The following is a 12132-nucleotide window of genomic DNA, read 5'->3' as shown; positions in this document are numbered from 1 at the left end:
TTATAATATTAGCCCCACTAGGGATTTTAAAATATCATTTTATTACATAATTTTTAAAATATGTAATATGTTTTAGGACTTTCACTTTTGACCAATTTGTAGTAATATGGACTGTATTTATTTACCTTCCCACCTGAAACAGAAAGAACATGAAACATTGGGGGGTTTTGTTTGTTTTTGTTTTATTTTTTGTAGTTTTTGGCTGGGGCAAGGTTTGAACCCACCACCTCTGGTATATAGGGCTGGTGCCCTACTCCTTTGAGCCACAGGCACCGCCCCCAAACATTCGTTTTCAAGACAGTAACATCAGCAATCAAGGGCAGTCATCCATAAAAGACAGAAAACAAATGAGGTGAACCCTATGATTACCTCTGCTTCCTGCATGTGGGAAAGGGAACTAAGGCAAAAGCTGGTAGAGTTCTTGAGTTGAAAAGAAAGAGCCCAGAGAGATCTGAGGAATGAGAGTTCACTGAACCAAGTTCCAAACAGGAGAGAGCTGTACAGAAAGATTTGCAATATTTAACAGAGTAATACTGTGTTGTATGTGAAGAAACTAAGGATGGGGAAAGAAAAATCTGAGAGAATTAAGAGGAATGGTGCTTTGGACTTTAAAACATAGCCAGAAATAATGCATAGCCCTACTGTATAGAATGAAAAATCTTGCGATTTGTGGGACATTATGTAGAGAACTCAGGAAAGTCTTGACTTCAGTAATATGGGAATAATTAGCCTTAGACTGAGCCCTGATCTGTACCCAATTATCAACCATAAAAGCAAGCACTGCAAGGGACCAGTAATTTCCAAGTAAAGGTGCTGTATCCCAGAATAAAATTCAAGATATGAGGAAATACAAAAAGTAGTGAGCATCTTCAAAGGTTAAATTTACATCTGGTATCTAATCAAAGAATACCAGGTATTCAAAGAGACAGGAAAACATAACTGTAGGTAGGAAAATAACCAATCAAAACTGCAATGGATGTCAGAATTAGTAGGGGACATTACAGCAGCTAATATAAATATCTTCAAAAAGTTAAGGTTACTAAAAAGATGCAATGTGAAATTTTAGGTATAAGAATGACAATGTCTGGGATAAAAAGTATCTAATGGGATTAATGGCAGATCATATATACCAGAAGAAAAGATCAGTGAATTTGAAGACATAGCAGTAAAAACTATCCAAGGTGAAACAGAGAGGAAGAAAATAATTTCAAAATTAACAAAAAATAAAAACAGCATCAGTGAGCTGTCAGCTCAAGAGGTATGATAATTTTCCAACTCAAAAACTATAAATCTGCAGATCCAAGAATCTCAACAAACCCCAAGCACAAGACACATGAAGAAAATCACACAAAATCAACATAATCGAATTACTCAGAACAAGGAATAAAATTTTAAAAGCAGTCAGATTGATAGACATTTTATATACTGAGAAAGAAAATGATGACATCACATTTCCTTGAAATTATAGAAGAAAAAACTAGTAACCTAGAATTGCGTTCCCTGCAAACATGCCTTTCAAAAACAAAGGCACAGCTACTCAGGAGGCTGAGATGGGAGGATTGCTTGAGACCAGAGTTTGAGGCTATAGTGCACTATAATCATTCCTCTACATAACAGCTGCAATCTATCCTGAGTGATATAGTGAAACCCCATCTCTTTACACAGGACCCTATATATTTTTGAGATAAACAAAAATTAAGAAATGTAAAATCATTTAGATTACTATATTTTCTCAAAACAATCTCCATGATGTATCTATATACTTTTGCATTCCTGTAAACCATTTTTGGAAACATTCTTTCCACTTCTTTTTTTCAAAGGTTGTTTTGCTTTTGTAGGCGTGAAAAGCTTCTTCAGGGCTGGAGAAACTTCTTCCACACATGTGACTTTTTATTGTAGGGAACAGGAAATAATCATGTGGGGCCAGGTCAGTGTAGAGGAATGGACACCATGCTTGCAAGGACAGTTACTGAATTTTATTGTATTAAAAGGAAACACTGAGAACAGGACAGTCTCCTGGCAAGCCTAGAGATGTTTTGTGACTTAGGGGTAAACCGCCAAGTAACTCAGTGTTCTGGAATGAGATAAGATCAGTCACTTGTTAGTAAGCATGTGTTAAACATTGATGCTTGGTACTTCTTCATGGGAGTCGTGGGGGAAAGAACACTTGAGGAAAGAGCACCGGGCAATCCTTAGGCATGCAGCCCTCTTATGTAATTACCTTAACTCTCCACACCTGTTGTGTATAATCTTAATAAATAGCCTTTGTGGAGGGGGCTCAGGACTATGCTGTACTTAAGAAGAGTCATAAGTTTAACCTCTGTAGTCTCTAAGAACCCAATGGTGAGGTCCCTGTGTTGGGAGATATGTTGTCGTGGTGCAAGATGGTCCCTGAAGGCCTGTCTTTGGGCAACACTTATTGAAGCTTCCCCCAAACTTTTGGTAGGCACACTGTTGTGCACCACAGAGCAGTAACAGCCTTTTGTTTCTCCAGAGGAACAGTTACAACATGAATGCTTTTGGAGAAGAAAGTAGCCACCATTTTCTTTCTGACACTTCAGAGCAGTTTCACTTTTGTTGGTAGATTTTCATTGGGAAAAGTCCACACTGTGGACTGATGCTTATTCTCCAGATCAAACTGGTAAATCTAGGTTTCATCACTAGTAACCATGTCAGAAACACATCTAGACTTGCCTCCATCAAATCCGACCAGCATTTCTTCACACAAATATTCAACACAAGTGCGCTTTTGCTCATCTGTCAGAGTGTAGAGCACCGATCGAGACGAAACTTTCCTGACTTAAAGGTAGTTGTGCAGGATACTGGATACTGCCAGTGATCCAATCTGTAGAGCCACTTCTGTGTCCTTAAATGTCACTTGATGGTTTTTGTGAACCATTTTTTTTCACAGTGGCTATGTTTTCCTTAGTCACTGCTGTCACTGGATGCCCACTCCTTTCCTCATCTTTCAGTGAAGTTCAGCCTCTTCTAAATTCTTGAAACCACTGAAAAATTGTCACACAGGAAGGAGTAAGTTTAACCCACTTTTAACCCAGCAACACTGCTAAGCTGAGCAAGTTCAAACTTGCATTGGTCACTCAGAAAGGACATCATGGTTGACTGTATTTCTTAGAAGTGAAAAAATGGGCCATAACATAGTCTGTTTCAAAACTTTTGTAAACTTTTGTAATTAAAAAAACAACAGAAAAAGGACAGACTTTTTTAGAATTTGTTACCACCAACCTGCACTATAAGTAATACCAAAAAGAAGTACAGTGGGCAGAAAGCATACACCTGAGAACAAATTATTTAATTGTATTGTTCAAATTTTCTGTGGCCTTCTTACTTTTTTTTCCTTTTTCTCCTATAACTTATCAGTAACTAAGCAATATATTTTAAAATCCCTCCTGATGGTACGAGGTTTGTCAATTTGTAGCTGTAGTTTTAAGAAGTTCTATGTTGGGTGGTGCCTGTGGCTCAAAAGGGTTGGGTGCTGGCCCCATATGCCAGAGGTGGTGGGTTCAAACCCAGTGCCAGCCAAAAAAAAAGAAAAGAAATTCTATGTAAGATTTGAGATTATATAAAGACAAGGTTAGCTTATTTTTTCTGGTGAATTAAGCCTTGTTAGATAGTGGCCTTCTTTAAGTCTAGTAATGCTTAAATTTATTTGTTTGAGACAGTCATACAGACTTTCTTTTGCTTAGTATTTGCATGATATATATTTTCCCACTATTTTCTTTTCTGTGGTATATATAAAAATCCAATTAGACAATTTTGTCTTTTAATTATAACATCTAGGCCACTATATTTATGGTAATGATCAATTGTGAACATTCTATTAATTTTGCCTTTTGCTTATTTTTATCTTCTTTCTTGCCTTCCTTTGAACTATTTTTTTCTCATTTATTTTTCACATTCTATTGAGTTTGGAAGTTATATACAGATCATCCCTGACTTATGATGGCTTGATTTAAAATTTTTTTGGCTTTATAATTGTGCAAAAACAATATATATCCAATGGAAGCTGTACTTTAAGTACCCATAAAACCATTCTGTTTTTTACTTTTAATAAAGTATTCTGTAAATTCTGTGAGATATTCAACACTTTATTATACAATAAGTATTAGACAATTTTTCCAACTGTAGGCTAATATAAGTGTTTTCAGCATGGTTAAGGTAGGCTAGGTTAAGCTATGATGTTTGCTAGTTAGGTATGTTAAATGAATTTTCAACTTAGAATATTTTCAATTTTTGATGGGTTTCCTAGGATGTAACCCCATTGTAAGTTGAGGAACATCTGTACTTTTTATTGTACAGATTTTCAAATTTTTCTTTCAGTCTTTCAGTGGTTACCCCCTCATCCCAGGAATTTGCAGTAGGTATCCTTAATTTATTAAAGTCTAAAGTTAATTATATTTACCATTTTTTTCCTTTTTGTAAATTTCAGATTAATATGAGGATACAAATGTTTAGATTACATTGTTTTCATTTTGAAGGTAAAATTCAAGTTGCAATCCAGCCCTTCATCCAGGAGGTGTGCTGAACACCCTCACATCGTGCACATTAAGTGAGAGCCTGTCAATCACCCTCCCTCCTCCCAGCTCCCCACCCCCTTCTCTACCCTCCCCCTCACCAGATTATACTTCTGTGTTTCTTTTGTGTGGGCTGTAGTTGTTTATATACTGGTTTCATATTAGTATTGAGTACATTGGATATTTTCTCCCCATTCTTGTGATACTTCACTAAGAAGAATGTGTTTCAATTCCATCAAGGTAAACACAAAAGATGTAATTCTTTGTTTTGTTTAACCCTTGGTGAAGAGTGTCCCCAAATGCTTGACAGAACTAATTCTTTTCAGAGAAACCCACCTTCATTCCACACTGCTAAGAATTTCCCATGAAGGAAATTAGCATTTCATAATCAGGGTCCTTCGGATTTGTCATCATTTTTTACCATCTTCTTGTTTGTTGTCCTTCTTGAATTTCATTCCTTCTATCTGGGTTTACTCTTCTACCTGCCAGCGTACCCTTTATGATGCTCTTCAGGGAGAGATTTCAGATTGCAGATTTTCAGCCTATACTTATTTGAAAATGTCTTTATTTAAGTTCTCATTATGGAAAAAAATTGTCTGAGTACATAATTGTAGATTGAGAGTAATTGTCTTTCAGCATATTGAAATGCCATTTACTTTCTTCTGTCTTTATTTATTGCCAAGAAGTCATCTATCTAAATGTGCTCCTTTCTCTCAGGCTGTTTTTAACATAGTTGGGACTCCTGTGCTCTGTAGATTCGTAATGATATGTTTAGGCATGGATTTCTATTTATTATCATGTCTGATTTATTAACATTTTGATCTCTGGAATGCTGACTTTCTGGAACATTCTTGACTGCTATATATTTGAATATTGCTTTGGTTTCTGCTTCATTCTCTCTTTTTAAAACTATGATTAAGTGCATGTTAGATGTTTTTATTTTATTCTCTCTGAGTCTTAACCTTTCTTTCATATTCATTTGGCTACATTATGTAGAACTTGCTCAGTTCTTTCAATATGTTACCTTTAGCTGTATCTAATCTGCTGTTAACTGTATGTATTGAGTTTTTAAATTTTCAAGTGTTACTTGTTAATTGTAGACATTCCCTTTGATTCTTTCTTCAACTTTGTAATTTACTCATTTTCAAGCTTGTATTTTATTTATTGAAGCATGTTAAGCAAAATTATTTTGCTTTATATTCCAGTGTCTATAGTTTTCTCAGGTCCGATTCTGCTATCTGTTGTTTCTGCTTGTTCTCACTTATGGAATCTTATTTCCTTAGTGTTTAGTGATTTTTTTGTTGTTGTGATCTTAAATTTTCCTCACCTGATAATTCTTAGAGGCCTGGAATGAATTAAATTTCCTCCAGAGAGGGTTACATGATGTCAAGTATCAAGGCACTGCTAGTCCACTACCATTTAAATTATTAATTTGAGGTTTAGGGCTACCAAAATAATATAAATTCAAGCTGAAAATCTGCTTTTGAAGGTCAGCTTGTAGATACAAATTCTCAGGAGAAATCCTCCCTACCCTCAACATGCCAAAGTTTAAGACAGATCGTTTTTCTTACAGTCCTAATGGTTGGAGAATGTGTAGGTATTTCTAGTTCATCGTTATACTAATTATGGTCTCAGCTTTGTATGAAGTTTCATTAGACATAAACTTTATTTTTTGTCTTCTAGGACAAGGCTATGAAAACCAGCGCTCAGGTTCCTCTAGTTCATCAAGTGCATTCAATACAGAAGTAATTTCTCTGGGTCTGCCTTTAATAAGCTTTTCTCTATAATTTTCCTTCTCTCTTTCCAGATTATAAACCTATTTAAGAAAATTTTAAAATATTTTACATTCTTTTCAGTGATTTTTCTTTGTGGCTCTGTTTATTAATATTAATTTTGAGGGTATGGTTTGGAATTCTCATCCGCAGATTCATTTTCATTGAGACCTTTTTCCCCTTGCCTCTTTCTTGGCTCCTTTCTCACCCCTCCCTGTTTAGCAGTTTTGTGGTTTCTTACCTCTTGTTTTTTAGGATCCTAATCCAAAACTATGCCTCAAGGTAGAACTTCCAGCGTGGCAGCTGGCCCAGTAACTAAGACAGTATTTAGCTTTGCTCAGGTCTCTGTGTGTTTTTCCTGTTTATGCCACACCAATAATGACGTTATACTGGATTACATATGCTGTAACTTTAGGCAGTGAGCACAACTATTTTCACACAAGCAGCCCAACTGTACCATGTTTCCATGTCACAGATTTAGTGCTTTTGTTATATCTAAGGAGGAAAAACTCCAATGGACTCTACCTGCTTCCTGGACCTACAAATCTTCTGTTTCTGACCCAGAGAAATGCTTATTTTGTGTTTAAGCATGCATGAATCTGTCTTTTTCTTGTTGTTCATTGAATCTATAATGCAAATATGTAGAGTAGGAGGGGAGTTCACAGAGCTGAAATTATTATATCCTTGACCTGAAGTATCTTTTTCACACATTTCTCTGAGTTTATTTTGTTGTCCTCTTTCTAACTTCTTCATTTGGATGCTTAGTTCCTTTTGAATCATTCTTGTTTTCTAGCAATGAATTTTAAGATGAATTTTTTTTTTTTTTGAGACAGAGCCTCAAGCTATCCCTCTGGGTAGAGTGCTGTGGCATCACAGCTCACAGCAACCTCCAGCTCCTGGGCTCAAGTGAGTCTCCTGCCTCAGCCTCCCAAGTAGCTGGGACCACAGGCGCCTGCCACAATGCCCGGCTATTTTTTGGTTGCAGCCATCATTGTTGTTTGGCAGGTCCAGGCTGGATTCGAACCTGCCACCTTAGGTGTATGTGGCTGGTGCCTTAGCCACTTGAGCCACAGGCACCGAGCCAAGATGAATATTTTTATAGCTAACATTTTCTAACCAGTTACTATATGCTAGGTACCAGGCTAAATATACTTTATATAGATTTTTTGCTACAATCTTCCCTAAAACTGTAACAACTAGAAACTATGATTATCTTCATGTACAAGTGAGAAAATTGAGGTGGAGAGTGGATAAGAAATTAGCCAAAGGTAACTAATTGTGTAGTCTGTCTCTAAAAAGCCTGAGCTCCTGATTAAGATTAGATATGTGCGTATCACAACGAGTTAAATGATGCAAACATATATAAAGAGTTAATAGATTTTTGTTATTTCTTGGTTCCCTTTCTCCCAAGCACTACACCTAAAATGCATTTAGGATGTGCCCTTCTATTCTCGGGACCCATACGTATGAATGTACATCTACACATACACATGCACTCACACACATATTTGTGTTTTTAGGCACAAAGCAGGTCTTAAAGAGTCCAAGAAGTTATAAATGATTTTGTATCATTTATACAAAGAGGAAGAGGAAGTAGATGCCTGGAGGCCTGGAGTGCAGTGAAGACTTTTCACTTTATACTTTCACATACATCTAGTATTTTGAATTATGTTAGTGAATTATCTATTCAAAAATAAATTTAGAACTGAAGTTTGGTCAGTCTCCATTCTTCTTTTCTCCTCTAATAAATCCTTTCCTTGTCCTTGTACTGGCCTCCTCTCCTTTCTGGCAGACCCTCACTCTGGTTCTACGCCAGAATCTCTCATTTTTATGGTGCACTGGCCAGGAAAGGAGGCAGTCAGACCAGTCCAGGGACCACCCCAGATCCGTGCCAGCTCCCTCCTTCTGACCACCATCACACACTCATTCCTTAGGACCTGGTAAGTTAGAGAGAGGGGCTCCTCCTCCTCTAGGATCTCCCGTTTGCTCATTTGCTCCTCTGAAAATCCTAGTGCTATGTTGGGATTTCCCCTGGGATCTGGGATCAGTGTCCCAACTCCCCCCCCCCAATATCTTCCCCCAGGGATACCTGGGATTCTCCAAACTTTGTCCTCTCTGCTCTGGTTATATGGGACACCTACCTCCCCCACTGGGAGCATTCGCCCCATTCCTCCTCCTCCTTACTTCACCTGTCATGGCAGTTGCTATTCAGTTACCTCCCAAGACCCGACACTGAGCCATCTCCCTAAAATCTAAGCAGCCTGGGTTTAAAAGGAGACATCAAACCACTTCCCCAGCACTGCCTGGCCTCAGTGCAAATTAGACAACAGAACCCAATAGCCTAAAATTGACACTTTCAACTTAAACATTCTCAGAAATAGTAGAAATTTCATAACTCCCAACGGCATGTGGTCTGGGGTCCCCAATCTTTAAGTTTTTTTCTTCCTTTGGGGTCTTCCTTCACTCTTCCAGACCTGTGTCACCTTCCAAATTCTTCTTAAGGAATAATCACCACTTTAACTTCCCACCTCAACTTGGAATTCGGCCCTGCTGACCATTCTGTCTCCCCACCTTATGCCTCTCTACCTCCTGAACCTTCTGCTCCTACTTGGCCCCTAACCCCTACACTTGACTCCTTTTCTCCTCCACACACCCTCTCAGGGACAGCTTCTGAAAGCTATTTTTCCCTTATGTGTAGTACTGGGAGCTGAGAGCATTGTCAAAGTCCATGTCCCCTTTAACCTAGAAGATCTATCCCAAATTGAAAAATGCCTTACTAGCCCTCTGGGAAGCTGAGGCAGGTGGATTGCCTGAGCTCAGGAATTCAAGACCAGCCTGTGCAAGAGTGAGACTCATTTCATCTCTACTAAAAATAGAAAAAGTAACCAAGCATTGTGGCTGGTGCCTGTAGTCCCAGCTACTCAGGAGGCTGAGGCAAGAGGATTGCTGGAACCCTGGAGTTTGAGGTTGCTGTGAACTATGATGCCACTGCATTCTACCCAGGTGAGAGTAGAGAGGGTGAGACTCTGTCTCAGGAAAAAAAAAAAAAGTCATACATCCTTTTCAAATTACCTTACCCAATTTACAAAAAATTCCAATCTTTAACCCAGTCCTATGATCTCTTGTGATAGGATATTTATATAGTACTTTCCTCCACCACCCCTCCTGAGGAGAAATCCATTTTGGACTGCAGCCATAGCATTCACAGATACCTTAACTCCCATAAAATATACCAACCTCAACCCCAAATCTGAGGCTGGAAGGCTGTACCTAAACACCTACTTTAACTCTCAATGATATAAGAAAAGCCTCCGAAAACTCAGAAATGAACCCCAGACTCCCCCTAAAGAATTAGTTAAACCTGCCTTCAAGGTCTATAACACCAGAGAGGAGGAGGAGGTGGTCAAGACTATGCAGGCTGGGTACCAGATGCTGGCCTCTGACCTTCTGGGACAGAGAAAGGGCTCTACCAGGCAAACTAAATACCTACTTCACAGCCTTCCGGTCCTGCTGCAAGTGTGGCAAAGGGGGCCACTGGGCCTGTCACTGCCCTAATCCTCGGGCTCCACTCAGCCCCTGCCCTGTTTGAAGTGTTCAAGGTCACTGGAAAGACAAGTGTCCCCAGGCTGCAGGGCCTAAAGCCACCCCATCCAAGCCAGTGACTGAGCCAGAACTCCAGCCACCCAGGTAGGACTAGCTACCAAAGACTGAAGGGGCCAAGGCTCTCAGGCCCCCACCATTAGCATCTCACTCAGGGAGCCCTGGGTTTGTCTTCTGGTTTCCAATAGGGGAATATTCTTCCTCCTGGACATGGAGACCACATTCTTGGTACCACCTGATTTTCAGGGCCACTACTCTCCTCTCCTATTTCTGTGGTTGGGGTTGATGGAATCCCCTCTATCCCACTTACAACTCCACTTCTTACCTGTCAGAGCACCTGACATTCTCCCATTCTTTCCTAATAATTCCCAAATGCCTCACTCCCCTGCTTGGCAGAGACCTACTATGCAGACTCAAAGTCACTTCATCTTATGCCCATGATGATGATGCCTCTCAGCCCACAACACTCCTGTGACTCTCCTCTAAGGCCCTTCCCTTACCTACGCACATGGCTCTCCCAGAGGATTTATGTCAGGTCAATCCTAAAATCTGGGGCCCTTTGGAAAAACTTATTGTTACCTCCCCTAAAAGAGGCAGCATCCCCATTCCATAGGCAACAGTTTTGAGAAAGTTCTACACCTCCATTCCTTAAAATAAAAAATGGGGAGTTGTGACAAAGAAATTCTCATAATCCTGACAGGAGTACAGTCATTTTAGAAAATCAGGTCAGAAACTAGCAACCCTTTCCCCAGATTCCTGGAGTGTCTCAAGGCCAGGAAACACCCTACCCATAATCCTGACCCAACCTCGAGAAGAGCCCCAGGAAGTACTCCAGGCTCACTGCCTTATTCCAGCTATACTGATAAGACTAACAAAAGCCTTTTGCAACTGTGTGGGAGCTCAGTTGACAACTGGTCAGTCTCCTTTCTATTTTTCCCCTCTATTAAAGTCTTTCCTTGTCCCTAGAAAAAAACATAAATACAAAATAAGTAAATAAACATTTAATGAAATACCTATTTTAAGGCACTAAATTTGTAAGAATTTGTCAATAAGCACAGAAAACCAATACAGTCTGCTTCTATTTTTTTAGCAAATCACATCACGTACAACTCTTAGTATGGTCATGATGCTTTCATTTACCTTTGGTAGATATTTAGGAGCAGGATGACTGTGTCACATGACAGGTGTAGTTTCAATTCTTTAGGATGCTTTTAGACAGTTTTCCAAAGGGGCTATTTGTGTTACATTCTCATCAGCATTACCTGAGAGTTCCCATTATTCCAAATTGTCACCAACACTTGATGTGGTCAGTCTCTTTAATTTTATCTATTCTAGTGGATGTGTAGTAGTATATCAAAGAATATACTCTGCATAATTTCAACCCTTGAAATATGTTGACTTTGTCTTTTTGGCTCAGTATATAGTCATTTTTAGTAGCTGTTATATGTGCACTTGAAATTAATATTATATATATATGTATATATTCTGTGGTTGTTTGGTTCTGCCTACTCTACTTGCTCCATTGCTTACTGGATAATGTGAGTTGAAATTTTTCATTCTGATTCAATCCACTTTTACATTCAGTTCTTCGGTTTTTATCTATTACAATCACTGATATGGTCTCTGTCTTGACAGTTTTGTCTTTTTCAGAATATTATATAAATGGAATTGAGACTTTCATTCAGCATAATGTCTATGAGAGTCATACAAGCTATTGCATGTCTATCAATAGTTTATTTCTTTTTTTTGCTGAATAGTAATTCATTCTATGGGTAACACATATTTGTTTATTCATTCACCCATTAAAGGACATATGGATCGTTTCCTGTTTGGTGATTATGTTGTGTAACCATTAAGTTTTCATTTCTCTTTGGTAAAATACCTAAGAGTAAGACTGCTGGGTTTCGTGGTAAGTGTATGTTTAACTTATAAGTAACCAACAAAGTGTTTTGCAGTGTAGCTGCACAATTTGTCTACCTAACTTTTATAGTGCACTTAGAATCAATATTTTACTACTTCAACTGGAATATAGAAGCCTTACCCCTATATATCCTTTCATTCACCATGCTTTATGTTGTAATTTTCATACATAGTACATTAATATTCGTTAAAAACCTATTATATATCAAAGCCATCTATGACAAAACCACAGCTAATATTTTACTGAATGGAGTAAAACTGAGAGCTTTTCCACTTGGAACTGGAACCAGACAAGTTTGTCCTCTATC

Source organism: Otolemur garnettii, unplaced genomic scaffold, assembly GCF_000181295.1.
Source record: "Otolemur garnettii isolate 467f Iridium unplaced genomic scaffold, OtoGar3 scaffold00011, whole genome shotgun sequence".
NCBI lineage: Eukaryota > Metazoa > Chordata > Mammalia > Primates > Galagidae > Otolemur > Otolemur garnettii.
The sequence above is the reverse complement of the archived record's forward strand: the minus strand, read 5'-3'. Positions refer to the sequence as shown.